Source organism: Nycticebus coucang, chromosome 13, assembly GCF_027406575.1.
Source record: "Nycticebus coucang isolate mNycCou1 chromosome 13, mNycCou1.pri, whole genome shotgun sequence".
NCBI lineage: Eukaryota > Metazoa > Chordata > Mammalia > Primates > Lorisidae > Nycticebus > Nycticebus coucang.
The window spans coordinates 51442955-51450720 of NC_069792.1; the positions used below are offsets into that span (position 1 = coordinate 51442955).

At 40.1% G+C, this 7766-nt stretch overlaps 1 pseudogene; it reads left to right on the forward strand.

Annotated features, from left to right (window-relative positions):
* The first annotated feature begins 6855 nt into the window (after window positions 1-6855).
* On the forward strand, window positions 6856-7350 carry LOC128563657 (dnaJ homolog subfamily B member 14-like; annotated as a pseudogene).
* The last annotated feature ends 416 nt before the right edge of the window (window positions 7351-7766 follow it).

Here is a 7766-nt window from a genome sequence, read left to right on the forward strand (position 1 = left end):
TTTAGAGGATCTGTCCAGCTCTGTAAGAGGAGTGTTAAGGTCCCCTGTCATTATGGTATTATCAGCTATCATATGGCTCAGACTGAGTAAGGTCTGTTTCAAGAATCTGGGAGCATTTAAATTGGGTGCATAGATATTTGGAATTGAAATGTCTTCTTGTTGTAGTTTTCCCTTGACCAATATAAAGTGAGTATCTTTGTCTTTTTTGACTTTAGTTGCTTTAAATCCACATGTATCTGAAAAGAAGATTGCAACTCCTCTTTTCTTCTGAATTCCATTTGCCTGAAAAATTGTCTTGCAACCCTTGACTCGGAGCTTTAATTTGTCTTTTGAAGCCAGGTGTGTTTCTTGCAGACAGCAAATGGATGGCTTGTGTGTTTTAATCCAGTCTGCCAATCTATGTCTCTTCAGTGGGGCATTCAAGCCATTAACATTTATTGAGATAATTGATAAGTGTGGTAGTATTCTATTCGTCTTATTTTGTGAGAGTCCATTGCTGAGTTTTATCTTTTGCATCAGTGTGGAGGTTAGGTTCTGTCCTTTAATTTCTGAGTTCTTACTTTGCTGCTGATCCATTGTGGTGGTCAGTGTGCAGAACAGGTTGAAGTATTTCCTGTAGAGCTGGTCTTGTTGTGGCAAATTTCCTCAATGTTTGTATATCCGTAAATGATTTGATTTCTCCGTCAATTTTGAAGCTTAGCTTAGCAGTGTACAGAATTCTGGGCTGGAAATTGTTCTGTTTAAGTAGATTAAAGGTAGATGACCATTGTCTTCTTGCTTGGAAAGTTTCATTAGAGAAGTCTGTGGTCACTCTGATGGATTTGCCCCTGTAGGTCAACTGCCGCTTACTCCTGGCAGCTTGCAGAATCTTATCTTTTGCCTTGACTTTGGACAGGTTCATCACAATGTGTCTTGGAGAAGCTCAGTTAGAGTTGAGGTGACCTGGGGTCCGATATCCCTCTGAAAGCAGTGTGTCAGAATCTTTGGTCATATTTGGGAAATTTTCTTTTATAATATTCTCTAGTATGCCTTCCATTCCTCTGGGGCATTCTTCTTTCCCTTCTTGAATTCCTATAACTCGTATGTTGGAACGCTTCATAAAGTCCCATATTTCTGACAGTGAACGTTCTGCTTTCTCTCTCTTCTTTTCTGCCTCTTTTACTATCTGAGTTATCTCAAAAACTTTATCTTCTACCTCTGAAATTCTTTCTTCTGCATGGTCTAACCTGTTGCTGATACTTTCCATTGCATCTTTAAGTTCCCTGATTGACTGTTTCATTTCCTTCAGCTCTGCTATATCCTTTTTATATTCTTCATATCGTTCATCTCTGATTTGATTCTGTTTTTGGATTTCCTTTTTTTTATTTTCCACTTTATTAGCAGTTTCCTTTATTCTTTCCATCATTGCTTTCATTGTTTTCAACATGTGTATTCTAAATTCCCTTTCTGTCGTTCCTAACATTTCTGTATAGGTGGAATCCTCTGCAGTAGCTACCTCCTGGTCCCTTGGCGGGGTTTTTCTGGACTGGTTCTTCATGTTGCCTGGAGTTTTCTGCTGATTCTTCCTCATGGGTGATTTCTTTTATCTGTTTCCTTGCCCTAATTTTCCTTTCACTTCCTCTTGCTCTTTAAGTTCTCGTGCCTGTGGAAGTTGCGGGCGGGTTTAGATGGATTGTACACAGGCGACCACTTGCCGGTTTTCCACTGTTTTAGTCCTCCTCTTGGGGTCCAGAAGTCTCTCGCTGACTCCCTGTATCCTCTCAGGGGTGATGATAGGCAGATCCCAGAAGCGAGAGATGCCTGGAGTCCTATATCCCCAGACTCACGGTGCCCAGATGCAAGGAAGGTGTTACTTGGTTGCCATCTTGCTCCGCCTCCGGGAATATTTAAATTTTTAAGTGTATTAAGTAAAACAAAAAATATAAAATTATATGAAAAACACAATTTTGTATATATTACAAACAGATATGCACACACACAAAAGTGGAAATGAAAATGCTACCCACATGAATGGACATGTTAATTAACTGGAGTGGGGTGATTCTTTCACAATGATGACATATATCAAAATAACAAGTTATATACCCTACATACACAAAATTTTTATTTGTCAAGTATACATCAATAAAGCTAGAGAAAATTCAAACTGAGAGGCATTTTCCATAATAAACAACTGATTTTAAAATGGGCAAAAGATTTCAGTAATGCATCATAAAAAATGAGATCGAAATAATCAACAAGATTATGGAAAGATAAGATGCTCAACCTTATTACTCATCAGGAAACAGCAAATTAAAATTACAATAAGTACCACTACATACTGCTCAGGTAGCTAAAATGAAAACACAGACAATACTAAGTGTTGACAAGAATGCAGAGTTACTGGAAATCTCATACATTGCTGGTAAGAATTTATGTTAGTACAACCATTTTGGAAAAATGTTGGGCAGTATCCCTGTACCCTTTCAGAGAGCATTTCTAATCCTAAGTGTATACCCAAGAGAATTGAGTGCAGTGACTACCAAAATACATGTAAAAAACTTTCATAGCAACTTCATTTATAATACCCTAAATGAAAAAATTCTAATAATGAAATATGAAATAAAATTTGCAGTATATTTATATCATAGATGTGAATATATATAGTGACATATATATTTATCTGAGTATACAGGTATAATAGGAGATGAGGTCCTTGTTTTTTAGATGTATCCCCATTATCACCTCTCATTTTGTGCCTTGTCTTTTAACCCTCCTTATAATGGATTTTGTTGAATAAAGTTCTGAATTTTGATAAGCTACAGTCTATACTTGGTTATTGTGTCGGTTTGTGTAGGTATGACTTTTGTAAAAATCTTTGCATAGTTAAGAGGTGGAGCAAGATGGCCAAACAGAACCCTTCAGGGATTGCCCCTCTGCAAGAACACCAAATTGAAGGCTATGCACACGGAAAAACACCTTTATAAGAACCAAACATCAGAGAAGCAATCACATTACCTACTTTCATCATCATAACATGTAAAGAGTCACTTAAGAAGGTAAGAAAAATGGTTTTCTCAGGCCACAAAACCTCATAACACCTCCCCTACCTCCAGATGTGTCAGGCCAGCACTGTGTGGTGAGAGAATCTATGTGCTTGGAAAAAGGAGGGAAACAACACAGGGCAGAATTTTGCTGGCACCAATGAAGGGATCATTCAGACCAGACCCAGAAGGGAATCTTTCACCCCTGCAGTGGGAACCTTAGTTTCAGCTAGCTCAGCACCAGCTCATGAAAGTTGCCTGACAGCAAGAAAAAACATAAAAGCTGCTCAGGCCACAAGGACTGTGGTCCTTAGGCAAGTCTCAATGCTGTTCTGAGCTTTGATCCAGTGGACCTGGTGGCCAAGGGAGTGCTCACATCACCCCTACCTCAACTCCAGGAAGTGCAGCTCAGGGAGAAGCTCCTTCCACTTTGAAAAAGGAAAGGGAAGAGTACAGGGAACTTTGTTACACCATAAAATAAAGTAAAACACAGATGCCTGAAGTCCCTGGTTGCAGGCCTTAGCTCCTAGATTTCATTACTAGACTTAACCCTGGACCAGAAGGAAAAGAAGCAGCCCTGGCAGGATCCACTACCTGCTGACAAAAGAGCACTTGGGCCTTGAACAAACACCAGCAGTAGCCAGGCAACATAGTCTGGCATCATCACTCCCCCAACTCCTGGCACCCTAGCATGGAGAATGAGACTCTTATTTTGTGGAAAGTGAAGGAAGAAGTTGAGATGGTAATCCATGGAATTCTCATCTGCCTTACTGAGGTCCACTAAGGTGGTACCACCAGTAGGCGGTAGGAGTCATGATGTTACTAGTCTTAGTGCGCTCCCTACTGCTGACATGGCTGCACTGACCAAAGACTTAGATTGCAACACTCAAATCCCTTTGCCTACCAAAAACCGTGGGTACCAAAGAATGGGTACAAATGCCCAGACTGCAAAGATTAGAATTAATACCTAACTCTTCAAAACACAGATAACAACAGACATCCACAAGCATCTAGAACATCAAGAAAACACGATCTCACCAAATGATCTAAATAAGACACCAGTGGCCAGGGTGGTGCCTGTGGCTCAGTCGGTAAGACGCCGGCCCCATATACCGAGGGTGGCGGGTTCAAATCCAGCCCCGGCCAAACTGCAACCAAAAAATAGCCAGGTGTTGTGGCGGGCGCCTGTAGTCCCAGCTACTCAGGAGGCTGAGGCAAGAGAATCGCTTAAGCCCAGGATTTGGAGGTTGCTGTGAGCTGTGTGAGGCCATGGCACTCTACTGAGGGCCGTAAAGTGAGACTCTGTCTCTACAAAAAAAAAAGGACACCAGTGGTGGAGATGAGTATCTTTGTATACCTCAAGGTCATGAAGATAGTATCTTATGATTTCTTTAGGAATTATTATATTTTACCTTTTATATTTAGCTCTATGATCCATCTTAGTTTTTTTGTGTGTGTTCAGTACAATGTTAGAAAAAGATGTTGATTTTTTCCCTACAGATGTTCAATTATTTTACTTTTCTTTCCTCCACTGAATTGTCATGAAAGTTTTATCATTAAATCAACACATTGAGTGGAGAGGGGACTGAATTCTGGACTCCTGTTCTATTAGTCCACACCGCTTGAATTCATACTACACTGTTTGAATTAATACCACACTACTTTAAATGAAAAATCTTAACTTTATTCAAATCTGGTAGTATGAGTTTACCCACTCTGCTCTTCCCCTCAAAGATTGAGCTTTTGATTGGGTTTCATTGACTCCATAGTTCAATCAAGTAATAAATGACTTTGTAACAATTTTCAGTATGTTTACTCAATTTATAAATACCCTATATCTCTCCATTCTTTAGAGTCTGAAATTTTTCTCTGCATTTTTCCTTTTTTGGTTTTCAGTATGAAAAATCTTTATATCTTTCATTAGATCTTACCTAAATGTTTGATGTTTTATGGTAGTTTTGTTTCTTTTATTTCATTTTTAAAGTGTTTATAATTGATAACTAGAAATATAATTTTTAACTATTCTACATATAGACAAGTTTTTCAGATTCACTTATTAATTCTTGTACTTTGCTTGCAGATTCCTCAGGGTACACAATTATGTCCTTTGTGATTAATAACAATTTCAATTATTCTTTCCTTTTGCAATATTAATACCTCTAACTTCTTTTTCTTTTTATTTAATGTTGAGGATCCATTGAGGGTACAAGAAACCAGTTTACACTGATTGCATTTGTTAGGTAAAGTTCCTCTCGTAATCATCTCTTGCCCCCAAAAGTTGTGACACACACCAAGACCCCACCACCTCCCTCCTTCCCTCTCTCTGCTTTTCTTTTCCCCCGCCTCTAATTTGTTTTTCATGCCTTCTAGAAGTGTGAAGAAAAAGGTCTAATTGAAGTGGTGTTTCTCTTTTTGACCCCAAGAAGAAAGTGTTCAATGTTTTACCATTAAGAATGAAAATGTGTCAAACCGTTTATAAAACCAGTGTATGGTGCTCCATGATCACATTCATGTACACAGCTATGATTTAATATTAATAAAAAAAGAATTAGCTGAAGGATTTTTGTAGATACTCTTTATCAGATTAAGAAAGTTTCTTTTTATTGTACCCTCAATGAATCCCCAACAATAAAAAAAGAAAGTTTCTTTTTATTTTCTAATTTGCTGAGCATTTTTGTCATGATTACTTAATTTTATCAAGTGTCTTCTCTACCTCCTTGAGATAATTAGATTTTCTCCTTCATTTTGGTAATGTGGTAAATTGATTGATTTTCTAAAATGCACTAATTCCCAAAACAAACCCACATTGGTCACCAAATTCCGGTTCTGTTAGTTAAGATTTCAAGGATAATGGTAAAGTCTTTCTTGACCCGATGACTGGAGGGTGCTTTGCTCAGGCTCTCCTAGGCTGTAGGTTATAATTAAAGGGGAGTGGAGAATATGCACATAAGTCCGTAAAATATTTCCATTTCTCTTTGGTCTCCTTTGGTCACAGAATACAAGACAAGTTCTAATACTTCGAACTCATTTACAGGGGCCACCATTGAATCCAGGTCTCAATCAGCAGGTCTAACTGACTAGTGTTGCTTCTCTGCTGCACTTGAGCTTACATAATAAATCCCAGATTCTGGGCGAGTACACCAATATAAATAAATTTGTACTGATGGCCTTATATTTTACCCCACTTCATTTTACAACTTTTATAATCTTCTCTTCTTTAGCCTTGTGACTCTCGGGAGATTGGCTACAAGCTCTAGCCCTGCCTGTCTACAGCTATGAGGGATTAAGTCAGGGACATTTACAATGTGCCTTTCATGGGGAACTTCTTTAACTGGGTGAAAGGACCAACGCCTACTTATCTGACTTGCAACCAGGTATGTCTCTCACAGAAAACTTATTTATATAAGTTTGAAGTGTGTTAAGTTTATTCCTTGTGTTAAGTTTATTCCTGTCAAGAAAACCGCTCTCCCCAAATATAGAAAGAATCACTTTTACACTTTTTCCTTCCAACACTTGTTGATTGACTTTGCAGAAATAAAGTTTTAAAATTAAAAAAAAAAAGAAAGAAACAAAGAAAGAAAACATAACTTACACTCTCTAGGAGAGCCTTATCCGGGATAAAACTTAGGGCAGGGCTCTCCCCGACCCTGTCCATGCGAGTCTTGCCCAGAGGTCTGGGGCCGGAGCTCCACAGAAGTCCTCCAGCCACCGGCAGCTCTCGGCCGGGGTCGCCGCGAACCGACTGCCAGGTGGGCTCGGATGCCGACCTGAGAGCCGGGTCCTGGCTTGAGGGAAGCGGCAGGCGCGGGGCGGGGATTCCGCCGTGAGGAGGCGGAGCCACCCCGCGGTCCCCTGGGCTCCTCCTCGCTCGCCACCGCATGCGCCGCCAGGAGGCCTTTCCTCTCCGCGGACGGCTTCTGCCCATGCAGCCTCGCTACTGGAGGAAACGGAAGAAGCCACAGGCCATGAAGGGGAACCATGATGAGTAGCAGAAATGTGTCGAAATGGCCTGGGAGGCCCCGAACGTTGGCACCGCGAGAAGGCCCAGCGCTTCCTGCAGAAGCTGAGAAGCTCCACCCACTGCCCTCACCGCTCACTATTGGAAATAATTAAGAAAAATGGAAGCACAGCTGGAAATAGCGCTCCTTGCCGAAAGCCATCAGGAGGTGATGATCAAAGCAAGCCTATTTGCACAAAGGACAGCACATCTGGTAGTGGTGAAGGTGGAAAAGGCTATACCAAAGACCAAATAGATGGAGTTCTCAGCATAAACAAATGGAAAAATTACTATGAAGTACTTGGAGTTACGAAGATGCTGGTGATGTAGATTTTGAAAAAGCTTGTAGAAAGGTTGCTTTGAAGTTTCATCCAGACAAAAACCATGCACCTGGAGAAATAGATGCTTTTAACAAGATTGGAAACGCTTATGCTGTTTTTAGCAATCCAGAAAAAAGAAAACAATACGACCTCACAGGCAATAAAGAACAAACTTGTAATCACCTAAACAATGGGAGATTTAATTTCCATAGAGGTTGTCAAGCTGACATAACTCCAGAAGACTTGTTTAATATACTTTTCGGTGGTGAATTTCCTTCAGGTAGTGTACATTCATTTTCAAATGGGCGGGCTGGTTACAACCATTAACAGCAACATCAACATCAACATAGTGGTCATGAAAGAGAGGAAGAAAGAGGAGATGGAGGTTTTTCTATGTTTATCCAGCCGATGCCCATTATTGTATTG